Raw genomic sequence first — 17,294 nt, 5'->3', positions numbered from 1 at the left:
CACTGACACACAGATATTGGCACATTGACACATAGACATTTAAACATTGACACATAGCCATTTGAACATTGACACACTGACATTTGAACATTGACACATTGACATTAGAACACTGACACATAGATATTGGAACATTGACACATATACATTTGAACATTGACACATAGACATTGGAACATTGACACATAGACATTGGAACATTGACACAAAGACATTAGAACATTGACACATAGACATTTGATCATTGACACATAGCCATTTGAACATTGACACACTGACATTTGAACATTGACACATAGACATTAGAACATTGACACATAGACACTGGAACATTGACACATAGCCATTTGAACATTGACACATGGACATTAGAATATTGACACATAGACATTTGAACATTCTCACACTGACATTTGAACATTGACACATAGACATTTAAACATTGAGACATAGCCATTTGAACATTGACACACTGACATTTGAACATTGACACATTGACATTAGAACACTGACACATAGATATTGGAACATTGACACATAGACATTAAAACATTCACACACAGCCATTTGATCATTGACACATAGCCATTTGAACATTGACCCACTGACATTTGAACATTGACACATTGACATTAGAACACGGACACATAGATATTGGAACATTGACACATATTCATTTGAACACTGACACATAGATATTGGAACATTGACACATAGACATTAGAACATTGACACATAGACATTTGATCATTGACACATAGCCATTTGAACATTGACCCACTGACATTTGAACATTGACACATAGACACTAGAACATTGACACATAGACATTTAAACATTGACACATAGCCATTTGAACATTGACCCACTGACGTTTGAACATTGACACATTGACATTAGAACACTGACACATAGATATTGGAACATTGACACATATACATTTGAACACTGACACATAGATATTGGAACATTGACACATGACATTTGAACATTGACACACTGACATTAGAACACTGACACATAGATATTGGAACATTGACACATATACATTTGAACACTGACACATAGATATTGGAACATTGACACATAGCCATTTGAACATTGACACACTGACATTTGAACATTGACACATAGACATTAGAACATTGACACATAGACACTGGAACATTGACACATGGACATTTGAACATTGACACATGGGCATTAGAATATTGACACATAGACATTTGAACATTCTCACACTGACATTTGAACATTGACACATGGACATTAGAACATTGACACATAGACATTTCAACATTTACACATAGACATTTAAAAATTGACACATAGCCATTTGAACATTGACACACTGACATGTAAACATTGACATCTGGACATTAGACCACTGACACATGGATATTTATCATTGACACATGGACATTGGGACATTGACACACAGACATCTTAACATTGACACAGACATTTGAACATTGACACATAGACATTAGAACGTTGATACACAGCAAAGTAACTTTGTGTAACTGCTCAGAGCACAATTTCACACTGTTGAATGTACATTGCCATTGTCACACACCACTGTGGTCTGCACTGTCTGCCTCTTCACACAACCTGGTATACATTGTCACACAAACCAGTTTACATTGTCACACAACCCGGTGTACATTGTCACATAGCCCGGTTTACATTTTAACATAGCCCGGTGTCCTCCCAGTATACATTATTACATCCTATCTTGACCGCCGGTGTACATTCTCACACAATACGTTGAACATTCTCGGTATGAACATCCCAGAGTGAGTGGAAATTGTTGTAATGATAATTGATGTGTGTCCACTGTGTGAATGAACATTGGGTGAACATTGTGTGAGTGAATGTGGAGAGAATGAACAAAATCAGTGTGAACATTGTAGCGATAGGGGCCCAGCGAAGGTATTCATGTCACCTCATGTTTCAGAAGGACCCACAGTGTTAAGTTCCACATGGGCGGGACCTCTCCTCGGGATCATGGGCCCCGGGGGCAGAGGGTCCTGCATTTTGCTGAAAGCTCAGAGTGCTTTGGCTTCTCTGTTGAGCAGGCAATAACAATCAGGGAGGGAGGTGGCATCCACTACCAATGTGTCGATCACCCGCCTGAGGCCTGGCATCTTAGTGAAGATCCCGGGCCTGGGGTGGATGATGGCAGGAATGGGGGTGTCTAGGCTGGGGTCGCAAAGCCGTGGAGCGTCAGCATCAAGCGGGGAGAGGGGCAGGCTCTCTGAGAGCCTCCCCCCTTCCTCTCCTGATCCTGGGTTCCTCAATTGAAAGAGGAACCCCCCGGGAGTCCACAAGTAACCCGGCCCGTATGCGTTTGCTTCGTGTGCTCCTTTGCCTAGTGATCCTCTGACCTGCTTGCTGCTGGGTTGGTGCCAGCAGAGAGGATGAGAATGAGGTCAATACGTGGACAGTAGTTGTCCATTTATGAGCCTCATTGTTGTCATGGTGGGAAAGCCAATCCCGCGGGGCATTCTCTCCATGAAATCTAATTTGGGTGGGGGAGGGGAGGTCGTAGGGCCCCACCCTTTCAACTCAAATAAATGCACTCGAGGACCCTGGCGGGATGACAACGGACACAGCGTCAACCAAGGAAAACAGGAAGAGCGGCGGGCTCAGGTTCACGGGGAAGAGGCCGTGTTAGGATTAGAGTTAGGATTAGGCACTCAGCTCGGGGAGGCCATTAAATTCCACCCATAGTTGAGCGAGTGTGTGTGTGTGAGCAGTGTGAGTGTGGACAGTGTGAGTGTGAACATTGTTGGTGACACATCAAGCCAGCCACATCCGATTAAAATTTCACTATTATTCCACGTGTTATTCATTTAATTGAGTGTGAACAGTATGCGTGTGAACAGTGTGTATGCAAAAAATGTGAGTGTGAACAGTGTGTGAGTGTGGACAGTATGCGTGTTGTGAATGTGAACTTTGTGAGTGTGAATATTTCAGTGTGAACATTGTGTGAGTGTGAACAGTGTGTGAGTGTGGACAGTATGCGTGTTGTGAATGTGAACTTTGTGAGTGTTAATATTTCAGTGTGAACATTGTGTGAGTGTGAACAGTGTGTGAGTGTGGACAGTGTGCGTGTTGTGAGTGTGAACTTTGTGAGTGTTAATATTTCACTCTGAACATTGTTCGAACAATTCAGCTCAAAATAAATCACCATTTTCTTGCCATATTTTTCTCAAGTAATTTCAAATTATCTTTTGCATCCTCATCTCGATCAGGGGCCTAGCCAGGTTCTAAAGTTAGGGGGAGCGAGCACCTAAAAAAGGCGCCACGGCCCACGACGCATCCATTGGTTTCATCCAGATCGAATTGTTTGATGCAATGACGCAGGGCTGGGAGTGATGGTTTTATGAGCAGATCTCCCACTCACCTGACAAAGGAGCAGAGCTCCGAAAGCTAGTGGCGTTTGCTCCCAAATAAACCTGTTGGACTTTAACCTGGTTTTGTTAGACTCCTTACTGTGTTTACCCCAGTCCAACGCCGGCATCTCCACATCATGGCTACGGGAGTCGAACAGCTCCGCATTGCGATTGGTGACTGTGTTACAGCAGCACACGGCAATTGGCTGCAGCAGATGTCAATCACATTGTGGGTGGGTGTTGCGCTGAGCACATCGCTCTACGATTGGTCTGAATTGCCACCGTCATTGTCATTGTTCTCGCTCATTTCAGACGGATGGAGCTTACGGATTGGATAAAGAAGCTGTCACTCAGTCAATGCAGAGCGGCAATTGGATGACAGATGTCTCAATTGCTGATTAGTTTAATGAACTGTCGCTCACTGGACAGCGGCTCTGATTGGACAATAGGCCGGTAAAGAGGGCAGGGATTCCCATGGGTCCATCAGACACCGGGCGGAGCAGCAGCAAATGTCCGGCCTGTGGCTTCAGTCCCCACGTCCGGGTCCTGAGGCAGCGGCAGAGTTCCGGATGGGGAAAGGTTTTGGCAGCGGGAATCCCGTCCCGCCCGGCTGTCAATCCGCAGCTCAGTGTTTCCAATGGCAGCTTCCTGTGTAAAAATGTCACTCCCAACAGTGGCGGCGCTGCAAACGTTGAAAAGGCGCCACTTTTGAAGAATGTGCTCAGGGGGAGCGGTCGCTCTCCCTGCTCCCCCTCTCGCTACGCCACTGATCTCAATCCACCCTCCATCAGGCAGGAAATTGCACATCCAAACCACTTTGTTACCTTTTGTTCCAATGCCAATTGCCTTGACACTTTAGAGACAGATTATCTTTATTTGTTTAACCTGTTAAAAATGCCTTTGTTGAATTGCTTTATCTCCAATGTTCTAGCTGAGACAAAAGAGAATTTGGTCCAGGTTTGTATCCTTCAACACAAGACACTGCACCCAATTTCAATCCCACTGTTACATATCAAATACCAGCCTGCACATATTTAAGTGCTCCACAACATTGGGCAACCCCATCCTTACAACATCGTGCGGGCAGAGCAGTGGCAGTAAGCCTCCCTCCGTTGGCATCCCAGCCACGTGTCAAATGGGGACCCCCCAAGCGCTGTCATCGCGCCTGTTTGCCTGACTTGCATTTGGCGCTGCTGGAGCTCTTGTGCGCTGGTGAGATCTAGGGTCGACGCCATCCCAGGCATGGTTGGCACTGAGCGTTCCTGCCCTTAGGGTGCCCACCCAGCAAGCCTATCGGTAGGGTTCTACCTGTGGGCTACAGAGGCAACTGGGTTCAGGCATTTTCGAGCAGAGAGCGGCTGGCCAGCAGTCAAACAGGGCCCCCCTCTGTCATACCCCAGCTGCTTATTTTCATTGCAGGAACACCAGGCACAAGGTTTCTCCCAACGGTGCCTGGTGTTGCTGTGATGAAAATGTAGAGGGATGGCGAGGATGGGGAAGTGCCACGTGGAGGCGGTGACACCGCCCCATCTTTGTCTTGTGGGGGGAGGGATGAGGGTAGATGGTCATGCTTGGAATGTTTCCTGACCCTTGGTAGCGGGTAGAGGAGGAGCAAAAAGCCTGGGAGCCGGCTTCTTGCACCCCTTGACCCGTAGTGCAAGCGTCATGCCAGGTGGACGAAGAAAAGGGGGAAGGAAGGCGTCGGCATGACTGGGCCTTTATGTCAGTGTTGTTTAAAGAGAGAAAAGGGGCCAAGGTGTGACAGAGGGGGACCTTTTCCGATCACTTGTTCGCTGCTCCCTGGCCGGGAGTGCCCGAACCCTGCTAGCTCCGTACCCAAGGGTGGGATCCTGGCGTGGGCTTGGTCCGTGGGGCACCTTAGGGTGGTTGCTCGCCGTGCCTGGGATTGGCCTCGGTGGCATTGCGTCTACCGGCAGCCAACAGCTGCACTGGCTCCGAGCGGGTGGCAGGCGCGGTGGCAGCGCAGGGGGAGTCTCTACATGACTACATGGACCAGGCTGCCCTCAGAGGGAGGCCCACCCCCACTGTCCATCTCAGCACGGTGAGGGAAGAATGTGGCTGCCGTCAGGCGTCAGCAACACGTGCGTCACTCGATAATCTGCTGCCGGCTAGTGCAGGCGCAGAGCGGGATAGGTTTACATCCAAGTTAAATTGATTGCTTGCTGTAAGGCATCTTGCGTTTGTAATTCCGGATTCGATTGAGTGTAATTAATTGTACAGTTAGTAAAGCACATCTTTTTGATTTGTTTCAGGAGACCAGCGTGTTCCAACCAACTCGATAGGACCTGAACTAGGAGACCCCCTCAAACCAATGCAGTACATCACATATGTATTTAATTGTTGCGTTGCCTTTTCTTTTATTCTTCACCTTGGCCCTGGATGCCTGAAGACGAAGTCTAACAAGAAAGATTAAATCTCTAATCGTATTCATAATATAATTATTAATCTATCCACACCACATTCATATCCCATATTTATTTAAATAGAGATTTCTGAGGCACAGGTTGCTAAATTAAGAAAGAGAGGGTCTAGAATTTCTGAATATTGTGCCAGGGATTAATTAGGTGCCATATTTTAAAACTACGTCAGGTGTAAAGTAAATCAGAGCAGAGTAAATTCTCGCATATGTTGGGTTTATTTTTCAGAGAGTGGTTAGTGTTTGGAATTCTACACCCCAGAGAGATAAGACATTGAATATGTTGAAGGATAAATTTAGATACAATTTTGTTTCCCAAGGGGTGTCGATTAAGGGTTCTCGGGGGAGAGCAGAGCAGGAAAATAGTTAGTTATTCGTTAAAGTAAGACCCATCTTAATTCATAATGTTTCAAAAGGGTCTACTCCTGCTCCTATTAATGTTAAACATAGCACGCAGGCTTAGAAGCATAGGGGTTAACATTATCAAATAAAGTCGTCAGTAATTTGTCCCTTTAGATTGCAGATCCTCTTGTTAACATGGTGTTGCTTCACACACATGTTGGGTTTTAATTCCTCGGGGCGAAGGTTGGGATGGGGGTTAACTCGAGATCGCTTGTAATGTACCATGGGGCAGCCATGGTCTCCTGGAGCTTTGCTTGATTGCCCTTCGGGGGGTCGGGGAGGAATTTCCCGGAGTTTTTCCTGCAATTGGGCCTCTCAGGTTTTTTGCTCCGGTTTTTTGCCTCCCCCAGGTGCCAGCATTACTTAACGGGGGTGGGGTTGTGGGTGGGGGGTCCCACCAATCAGGTCAATCTGGTTCCAAACTACTTTTTTATTTGACGTTTCTGCATTGAGCCGTTTTTGGGAATGAGCAAACGCCCATTCTTCAGATCCAGTTCTTGCTGCAACTTTAGATCGTCAAGTACAAAAGTCACTCAGTAATAATAATATGTGCACTAAAATAAATTAAACTGAAATAAAAGATAACTACATTTTAAATCACATCTCTGTTGTTTGTGTCTTTATTTCTTCAATGTTGGTGTTACATATTGCTGGGTGGCTCCGGTAGTTTCTCCACTTAAGTGGCACGGGTACAAACAACCACTTCCCCTTTGACATGCTGCTTCTTTTCTGCAGTATCCCTTTAAGGGATCTTATTGAATGGCGGAACAGGCTCGAGGGGCCGAGTGGTCTTACTCCTGCTCCTCATTCGGTTAATTTGTCCCGTGGTTTTATTTGATTTTGTTTAGTTCACTGTTCGTCTCTTTTGTCTGAAACACGAGTGGCAAAATGTTGAGTTCTGAGGCAGCCTCAGCTTCACCAACAAGTAAACACCACCCCGTGCCCCCCTTCCCCCGGCACCCACCCAACCCGGACCAACTCAGTCCGGACCAGCTCTGATCAAAAGAGATCAGGTCAGGAGACTATCTGAGGGTTTTACCCGCGACAGATGTAGAAAACAGGAGAAAATTGAAGTTGATTTTCCCCAGACAACTTCACACATTAAAGAGCCTCTGAGGCTCTTTAATGTGTGACATTTGGTCTCAAGCTACAAGCTGGTTTAGCTCTTGTTTTAGTGTAAGGCACACACACACACACACACCTTGATAAAGAAGTTGAAATATGCAGGAAACTCCAAGGATCATTTAAAGGGCTCACAGACAATGGGAATTGCCTGCTTGCCCTCATTAAAGAGGCTGAGTTTCATTTTGAGAGGTAAACGCCTCATTTAATAAACTCTCCGAGGAACCCGGCTGAAGCAGGAGTTGAGCCACTTCCAGCACGAATGGACCACACATGGAGCAAAGTGAATGAAGTGCAGACATAGATTCAACTTGGAGAGTTATACGATATCGTTGCAAGGCTGTCAGAACCGGGAACTGAACGTACCAGGTTTAAAGGTCTAAAGGGGAACAGAGGCAAGTTTTATATTTAAGCACATCTTCACACACACTTTTCCCAGAGTGGCGCACTGTTGTAAGGGTTCCCAAGTGGATTTGTGGTGGCACGGTGGCACAGTGGTTCGCACTGCTGCCTCACAGCACCAGGGACCTGGGTTTGATTCCCGGCTTGGGTCACTGTCTGTGTGGAGACATGTTCTCTCCATGTCTGTATGGGTCTCCTCTGGGTGCTCTGGTTTCCTCCCACAGTCTGAAAGACGTGCTGGTTAGGTGCATTGGCCATGCTAAATTCTCCCTCAGTGTACCCGAACAGGCGCCGGAGTGTGGCGGCTGGGGGATTTTCACAGTAACTTCATTGCAGTGTTAATGTAAGGCTACTTGTGACACAAATAAATCAACTTTGGAACTTTACCTTTTGAAATGGGTTGAAGGCACCATCAATATCCAATTCAGTCTGGTGTTCCGTCAGTGTAAAGTGGGTACTTCTGATCTCGGTCTTTGTGAGCTTACTTGTGACATCAATCAATTTTAAACTTTACCAGCCTGTTGATCGCGTTATGATCCTTCCGTGACCAACAAGTCCTGGAGTTGGACTTAAACCTGGAGCTTCTGGTCCTGAGGTCGAGGCAAGGACCACTGTGCCACAAGATCCCCAGCACAGTGGTGGGGTTGCATTAATGATGAAATGAATTCCACAAAGAAAAGTAACGGGGGATAAGAAAGATATTGGAAACCTTCTGGATAAAATTAAATGGAAAAGGATTTAAAACCAGTGGTAATTAAGCACTCAGGAGAACACACATGAGTTGGCAGAATGTTGCCTTGCCGAGACTAAACAGGCAGATTAAATTGTGGTTTCAAAGAGAGATTTCCACACAAATTCGGATCAGTACATGACACTGTGTCCAAAAGATAGCCCATTTCTTGAGCGTGTTGACAAAATCAATCACACAATTGTTATGGTGCAGGAAGAGGCCATTCGGCCCATTTTGGCTGCGCTGGCTTTCCAATCAGTATTATGACTTATTGTCCTTCTCCAGCCTTTCCTCAACCCTTGCACACTGTTTCAGGACAATATTCTGCAAAGACATGCCCCAGAACAAACAACTGGGGAGAAAGCCATATTAATTAGACTGAACAATCAAATAACAAATCAGATTTAGTGAAACAGCATAATGGTGCATCAGCATTTAATAAATGCTGCCTATCAAAAAGAGAGAAATGTGAAACAGCTGCTAAAACTCGGGATTTAGTTAAGGCTGTCTTCAATATAATAAGATTTCAATTTAAACTGGGCAATGGGTAAAAAGACAGAACATCAGAAGGAGGTGTACAAAAAATAGTCAGATGTGATTCAACACCAGTTTATACCCCAAGTTGCAAGCTTTCCACTTGCCAAAAGGAAAGCACCGACAGATAACTACCAAAAAGGTAAAGGACAACAAAACAGATTAAATACGAAAGAAATTAGAGTTATTTGTATTTTACTCATGAGGGTCATAGAAACACAGAAACTGGAAGCAGCAGTAGGCCATTCTGCCCTACGAGCCTGCTCCACCATTCTTTATGATCATGGCTGATCATCAAATTCAATATCCCGATCACCCCTTTCCCCCATATCCCTTGATCCCTTTAGCCCCAAGAGCTCTAAATTCTTTCTGAAATGACACAATGTTTTGGCCTCAACTACTGTCTGTGATAATGAATTCCACACATTCACCACTCTCTGGTCAAAGACCTTTCTCCTGACCTCAGTCCTAAAAGGTTTGTTTACCCCTTATCCTCAAACTATGACCCCTAGTTCTGGACTCCCCCACCATCGAGAACATTCTTTCTGAATCTACCCTGTCTAATCCTGTTCGAATTTTATAAGCTTCTGTGAGATCTCTGGTAAGCTTAGCTCCTCTCATGAGCACATGATTCCGCCTCCTGTCAATCAACCCAATGAAAACCTGACTCTGAAACCCAGGGGAAAATCAAAAATCAACAAAAATACATTAACTCAGATTAGAACACCCTATTATCTCAGATCAATCATGAGCCTTGCATTCTCAGCATGTGAGCTGCCTGCTGTAGACAAAGGGACACCATGTAAACAGAGCTGAACTTTAAACATACCCTTCACAAGAAAAATGATATAAATATATTTCTTAAAGGTACTGTATCGACACTTACTTCGAAAGTCGAGTGAATATAATTGTATCCAATTTAATCTCTCCTCATATGACAGTCCTGCCATGCCAGGAATCACCCTGGTAAATCTTCACTGTACTCCCTCTATAGTAAGGACATCAATTCTCAGATAAGGACACCAACACTGCACACAGTACTCCAGGTGTGGCCTCACCAACGCTGTGATATTTTTGGCGTTCACTTCTTCACTGAACTTGTGGCCTCGATTGGAAAATAGTCACATATTTAAATTAAAGTAAAATACTGCGGAAGCTGGAAATCTGAAAGAAAAATGGAAATGCGGGAAAATGAAAAACTGCTTGCTCTGTAGAAGAGTCCTGGAAACTCAAAATTTTAACTCTGTTTCTTCTCTCCACAGATGTTGCCAGATCTGCTGAATTTTTCCAGCATTTTACCAGTTTGTCCAATCTCTCTTCATAAGACAGTTGCACATGCCATCCCCGGAACAAGTCTGCTGAACCTTTGCTCCGCTCCCTGTACAGCAATGATATCCTTCCTGAGGTAAGGGGACCAAAACTGCACACAGTGCTCCAGATGTGGTTTAACCAAGGCGCTATATATTGAAACAATACTTCACTACTCCTGTACTCAAACCCTGTTCAAATAACATTCCATTAACTTTCCAAATAGCTTGCTGCACCTGCACATTAGTTAGCCTTCAGTGATTTATGGATAAGGACATCCCGGTCCCTTTGAACAGCTACACTCTCTAATTTCTTACCATTCAGTAAATGCATTGCACATCTGTCCTTTCAACCAAACTGGATTACGTCACATTTCTCCACATTATATTCCATCTGCCATGTTCTTTCCCACTCACTAAGTCTGTCCAAACTGTCCTGTAGCCGCTTCACATCTTCACAACACACATTCCTGCCAGCTTTGTATCATCCACACACTCGGAAACATTACATTTGGTCCCCACTGCCAGACCATTGATATATATTGAGAACAGCTGGGGCCCAAGAACTGATCCTTGTGGTACATCACTAGCCACAGCCTGACAACATGTGAATGCCCTGTTTATTCCTATTCTCTGCTGCCTCTTAGCCAATCCTTAATCCATTTCAGTATATTGCCTCCTATCCCATGTGCTTTTATTTTGCGAATCAATCTCCTGTGAGGGACTTTATCAAAAGCAAAATATATTACGTTCATTGACTCTCCTTTATCAATTTTGCGAGTGACATCCTCAAAAAAATGCAACAAGTTTGTCAAACATGATTTCCCATTTGTAAATCCATGCTGCCTATGCCCAATTAGATCATGATTATATCCCTATCACATCCTTTGTAATTGATTCCAGCATTTTCCCGGCTACTGATGTGAGACTAACAAGTCTGTAATTCCCTGTTTTCTCTCTGCCTCCCATCTTAAATAATGGGGTGACATTTACACCCTTCCAATCTCCGGGAATCATTCCAAAGTCTATAGAACTTTGGAAGATGATCACAAATGCATCCTCTATCTCTATAGCAACCTCTTCCAATTCTCTGGGATGCAAAATATCAGGTCCCGGGAATTATCAACTTTCAGTTCCATTAATTTCTCCAGTACAACCTTCTCATTTGTACTCATTTCTTTCAACTCCTCATTCTTCACAATCGATTAGATCTCTACGTCTGGAGGATTTCCTGGATCTTCCTCAGTGAAAACAGATACAAAGTAATAATTTAGCTTCTCCATTATTTCTCCATTCTTCATTATAAATTCTCCTGTCTCTGCCTGTAATGGACCCACATTTGTCTTAGCCAATCACTTCCTACTGACATACCGAGAGAAGCTTCTCCAGTCATGTTTACGTTCTCCGCGAGATTGTATTCATATTGTGTTCTCCCTTTCTTTATCAATGTCTTGGCCTTCCTTTGATGTATTCTATGGCACGGTGGCACAGTGGTTAGCACTGCTGCCTCACAGCACCAGGGACCCGGGTTCGATTCCCGACTTGGGTCACAGTCTATGTGGAGTTTGTACATTTGCCCCGTGTCTCCGTGGGTTTCCTCCGGGTGCTCCGGTTTCCTCCTTCAGTCCAAAGATGTGCAGGTTAGGTGGATTGGCCGTGCTAAATTGCCCCTTGGTGTCAGGGGGACTATCTAGGGTCAATGCATGTGTTGTGTGGATAGGGCCTGGGTGGGATTGTGGTCGATGCAGACTCAATGGGCCAAATGGCCTCCTTCTGCTGTGTAGGATTCTACGATGGTATGATTCTAAAAAACCTCCCAATTCTCAGGTTTACATCTATCTCTGGCAACTTTATAAACCTATCCTTTTCACCTTCTTCAATCCTTTCCTTCCTTTATCAGCCACAGTTGACTGGATTTTTTGTTGTTTTTGCACCTTGAAGGTGCTGTGTAATAATTCTTTGAAGAAGTTAGCCAATCCTTAATCCATTTCAGTATATTGCTTCCTATCCCATGTGCTTTTATGTTGCTAATCAGTCTCCTGTGAGGGATTTTATCAAAAGCGAAATATATTACGTTCATTGACTCTTTTTTATCAATTTTGTGAGTAACATCCTCAAAAAAATGCGACAAGTTTGTCAAATATGATTTCCCATTTGTAAATCCATGCCGACTCTGCCCAATTAGGTCATGATTATATACTCATCACATCCTTTATAATTGATTCCAGCATTTTGCCGGCTACAGATGTGAGGCTAACAGGTCTGTAATTCCCTGGTTTCTCTTCCCTCCCTTCTTGAGTAGTCGAGTGACATTTCATACAGAAACGTAGAAATTGGAAGCAGGAGGAGGCCACTTGTCCCTTTGACTCTGCTCCGCCCTTTATTTTGATCATGGCTGGTCATTAAATTCGATATCCTGATTTCCCCTGTTGTAGGTAAAAATACCCCTGAGACTAGTCTGAGTCAAAATACAGTAAGGCTTTATTCTCACAAGCTTGCGGGAGAACCTGATCCCTGAAAGCTGAAGCCAAAGTTCTCCACCCCTTTCCTCCCTTGATCCCTTTAGCACCAACAGCTCTATCTAATTTCTTGTTGCAATCACACAATGTTTTGGCCTCAACTACTTTCGGTGGTATTGAATTCCGCCCATTCACCAGTCTCTGGGTGAAGAAATTTCTCCTCACCTCAGTTTTCAAATCCTCACACTATGACCCCGAGTTCTGGATTCCCCATTCTACGATTTAATGATGACAGGGTGAATGATGTATTATTGAGGGATTAATATTAGCTCGGACAATGGACACAAAATCAAGTTACAGTTCTGTAACAGTAACAAGTAACAAGTAACAAGTCATCAAGTTCTGTAACTTGATTTTGTGTCTCTGTGCACTGCTTGAGAGCACATTTCCACTCCATCTGACGAAGGAGCAGTGCTCCGAAAGCTTATGGTATTTGCTACCAAATAAACCTGTTGGACTTTAACCTGGTGTTGTGAGACTTCTTACGGTGTTCACCCCAGTCCAACGTCGGCATCTCCACATCATTCCTCCCACAGTCCAGAGATGTGCATGTTCAGTGGATTGGCCGTGCTCAGGGGGACTATCTAGGGTAAATGCATGGGGTTATGGGGATAGGGTCTGGTTGGGATTGTGGTCGGTGCAGACTCGATGGGCTGAACGGCCTCCTTTTGCACTGTAAGATTCCATGATTCTATGACTGCATCATGTCTATTCGTCTGAGGGAGCTGACGGATCCTTGGTTCAGCATTCCCTCTGAAAGACTGCACATGTCAGGATGGCTTCCGGGCTGGAATCCGAGGAATTGCAAAAATTCCAAAGGAAATGTGGGATTGCGGTGTCGACAGCTAGTACATTTGCTACCAAATAAACCTGTTGGACTTTAACCTGGTGTTGTAAAACTTCTTACTGAATGTGGGATTGTGCAGTGCTGATACCAGAGCGCCCTCTGCTGGAGTCTGGCCAGATTAACTCTGCATCAGAAACCTGTTTCTTGAATTGATTTATTATTGTCACATGTATTAACATACAGTGAAAAGTATTGCTTCTTGCACGCTGTCCAGACAAAGCATACCGTTCATAGAGAAGGAAAGGAGAGACTGCAGAATGCAGTGTTACAGTCATAGCTAGGGTGTGGAGAAAGATCAACTTAGTGCAAAGTCTGACAGCAGCAGGGAAGAAGCTGTTCTTGAGTCGGTTGGTACGTGACCTCAGACTTTTGTGTCTTTTCCCTGAAGGAAGAAGGTGGAAGAGAGAATGTCCGGGGTGCGTGGGGTCCTTAATTATGCTGGCTGCTTTGCCGAGGCAGCGGGAAGTGTAGACAGAGTCAATGGATGGGAGGCTGGTTTGCGTGATGGACTGGGCTTCGTTCACACCTGTACCACACCGCTGGGATGTGAATAACAACAACCTGCTTTTCCATAGCACCCCTCAACATGGGCGGCACGGTGGCACAGTGGTTGGCACTGCTGCCTCACAGTGCCAGGGACCCGGGTTCGATTCCCAGCTGTCACTGTCTGTGTGGAGTCTGCATGTTCTCCCCATGTCTGCGTGGGTTTCCTCCGGGTGCTCCGGTTTCCTCCCACAGTCCAAAGATGTGAGGGCTAGGTTGATTGGCCGTGCTAAATTGACCCCGAGTGTCAGGGGGATTAGCAGGGTAAATGTGTGGGATTCCAAGAATTGGGGCTGGGTGGGATTGTGGTCAGTATAGGTTCAATGGGCCAAATTGCCCCCTTCCACACTGTAGGGGTTCTATGATGTTCCCCAACTGCCAAATATCTTGTTCTCGCATTAAAGAACATGCAGGAAGATTCACAGGGGAACAGAGAGATGGGATGTGATCACAGCTAATACTGGCTGAAGGGGCTGCAACTGGTACAGCCTCCACTCAATCCCATATAATGTGATAACATGTGAGTTCCCTTCATTTACAACAACAACTCACATTTATGCAGCACCTTAAAGGCTGGAAACCACTCCAAAGTGCCTCACTGGGACATTATTAGACGAGGGGGAAGATATTGGAGGGCTGAGTATCTCGAGTGTAAAACGCACCTTCTCAAGGCAAGCAGAGCTGGGCAGTAAATCGTAGCCCCTAAGAGTGACCCCGGGTTCGATTCCTGGCTTGGGTCACTGCCTGTGTGGAGTCTGCACGTTCTCCCCCGTGTCTGCGTGGGTGTCCTCCGGGTGCTCTGGTTTCCTCCCACAGTCCGAATGACGTGCTGGTTAGGGTGCATTGGCCATGCTAAATTCTCCCTCAGTGTACCCGAACAGGTCCGGAGTGTGGCGACGGGGGGGGGTTTTCACAGTAACTTCATTGCAGTGTCAATGTCAGCCTACTTGCATCCCAAAAAACAAATAAATTATAACTCACATTTATTTTTAAAGTTAGGAAACATCCCAAGTCAGTTCAGAACCACAGCAATATGGTTGACTCTCAACTACTCTCAGGCAACTAGGGATGGGCAATAAATGCTGGCCAGCCAGCGACATCCTTGTCCCACAAATGAATAAAAAAATCATGCTGAGATTTTCCAGCGTTTTCTCTTTTGGTTTGATGAATTGGATTCAATATGAATTTGACTTGGTTTTTGGAGCAAGGTGATGGATTAATGTCTTGCCCCATCCACCCTCAGCATCTGCTTTGTCACTCTAAGAAAGGAATAATGTCTTAAAAAACCCTCACCTGCTCCTTCACTGTTACGTCTGGTGACCTCTGCCCCGCCCCTAGAATATTCAAAACTTGCTGCCCATATCCTAACTCGCACCAACTCCCATCACCCTGTTTTCACCGGCCTACACTGGCTCCCAGTTGAGTCGCATGTCAATTTCTCACCATTTCTGACATCTATATTCCTCTAATTCCAGCCTCCTGGGACTCTCCAATCCTAATCACTTTACTATTGGGAGCTGGGCTTCCAAACTCTTAAGCTCTGTAATTCCCTCCCTAAACCTCACCACCTCTCTCAGTTACTCCAAAACATTTCTTAAAACCTACTACCTTGGTCAGGCTTTTTGTCATCAATGCTAACCTATCACACAGTGACACAGTGGTTAGCACATAGAACATAGAATCCATAGAATCTCTAAAGTGCAGAAGGAGCCCATTTGGCCCATCGAGTCTGCACCGACCACAATCCCACCCAGGCCCTATCCCCGTAACCTCACATATTTACCCTGCTAGTTCCCCTGACTCTCGGGTCAATTTAGCATGGCTAATCAATCTAACCTGCACAGTGGAGTTTGCACATTCTCCCCGTGTCTGTGTGGGTTTCCTCTGGGTGCCCCGGTTTCCTCCCACAGTCCAAAGATGTGTGGGTCAATTTAGCGTGGCCAATCAACCTAACTCGCACAGCTTTGGACTGTGGGAGGAAACCGGAGCACCCGGAGGAAACCCGCGCAGACTCGGGGAGAATGTGCAAACTTTGCACAGCCACTCAAGCTGGGAATCGAACCTGAGTCTCTGGTGCTGTGAGGCAGCAGTGCTAACCACTGTGCTACCATGATAAAGGTTCAGACTGTGCCAAAGAAACAGGATATTGGGGAGTGGTGGCTAAAGGCTTGGTCAATGAGATTGGCTTTAAAGAAGGTCTGAAAGGGTGAAGCAGTGGAGGAGAGGTTTAGGAAGGGAATTCTGGAGCTCACGGACGAGGTAGCTGAATGTACGACTGCCAATGGAGGAGGGGAGGGATGGTCCAGAGGCCAGGAATGCAGACAGTGCAATAATTTGTGGGGAGTTTGCAGAGAATGGGCAGGGCACAGGAAGGATAGGGAAACGAGGGTGAGAATTTTGCAATTGAGGGTTGCTTGTGGGAGTCAATGTAGGGTCAGCGAGTGCAGGGGTGATGGGTAAACAGGACATGGGGCGGGGTTTTCCAGACCTGCTCATCCCAAGGCTGGAAAATCCTGCTTGAGGTCAACAGACATTTACATGGTCCGTGTAATAGAAATAGAAACCATGGAAACCCTACAGTGCAGAAGGAGGCCATTCAACCCATCAAGTCTGCACCAAAAACTATCCCAACCCAGGCCTCATCCTCATAAGCCCACACATTTACCCCGCTAATCCCTCTAACCTACACATCCCAGGACACTAGGAGCAACTTAGCATGGCCAATGCACATAACCCGCACATCTTTGAACTGTGGGAGGAAACCGGAGCACCCGGAGGAAACCCATGCAGACACGGGGAGAACGTGCAGACTCTGCACAGACAGTGACCCAAGCCGGGAATTGAACCCAGGTCCCTGGGGCTGTGAGGCAGCAGTGCTAACCACTGTGCCATTGTGCTGCTCCACGATTCCCGTGGTGGGCGGGATGGGAATATTTCTCCCATGGTGGGGTCCAGGCAGCAGAGGGGCTCAAATTTACAGAGCGCAGTGTATTGAAATCATATCTATCACCTCTAACACTTAGCACAGTGGTTAGCACTGCTGCCTCACAGCG

Source organism: Mustelus asterias, chromosome 18 (assembly GCF_964213995.1).
Source record: "Mustelus asterias chromosome 18, sMusAst1.hap1.1, whole genome shotgun sequence".
NCBI classification, from domain to species: Eukaryota; Metazoa; Chordata; class Chondrichthyes; order Carcharhiniformes; family Triakidae; genus Mustelus; species Mustelus asterias.
This window is presented reverse-complemented; position numbering follows the sequence as displayed.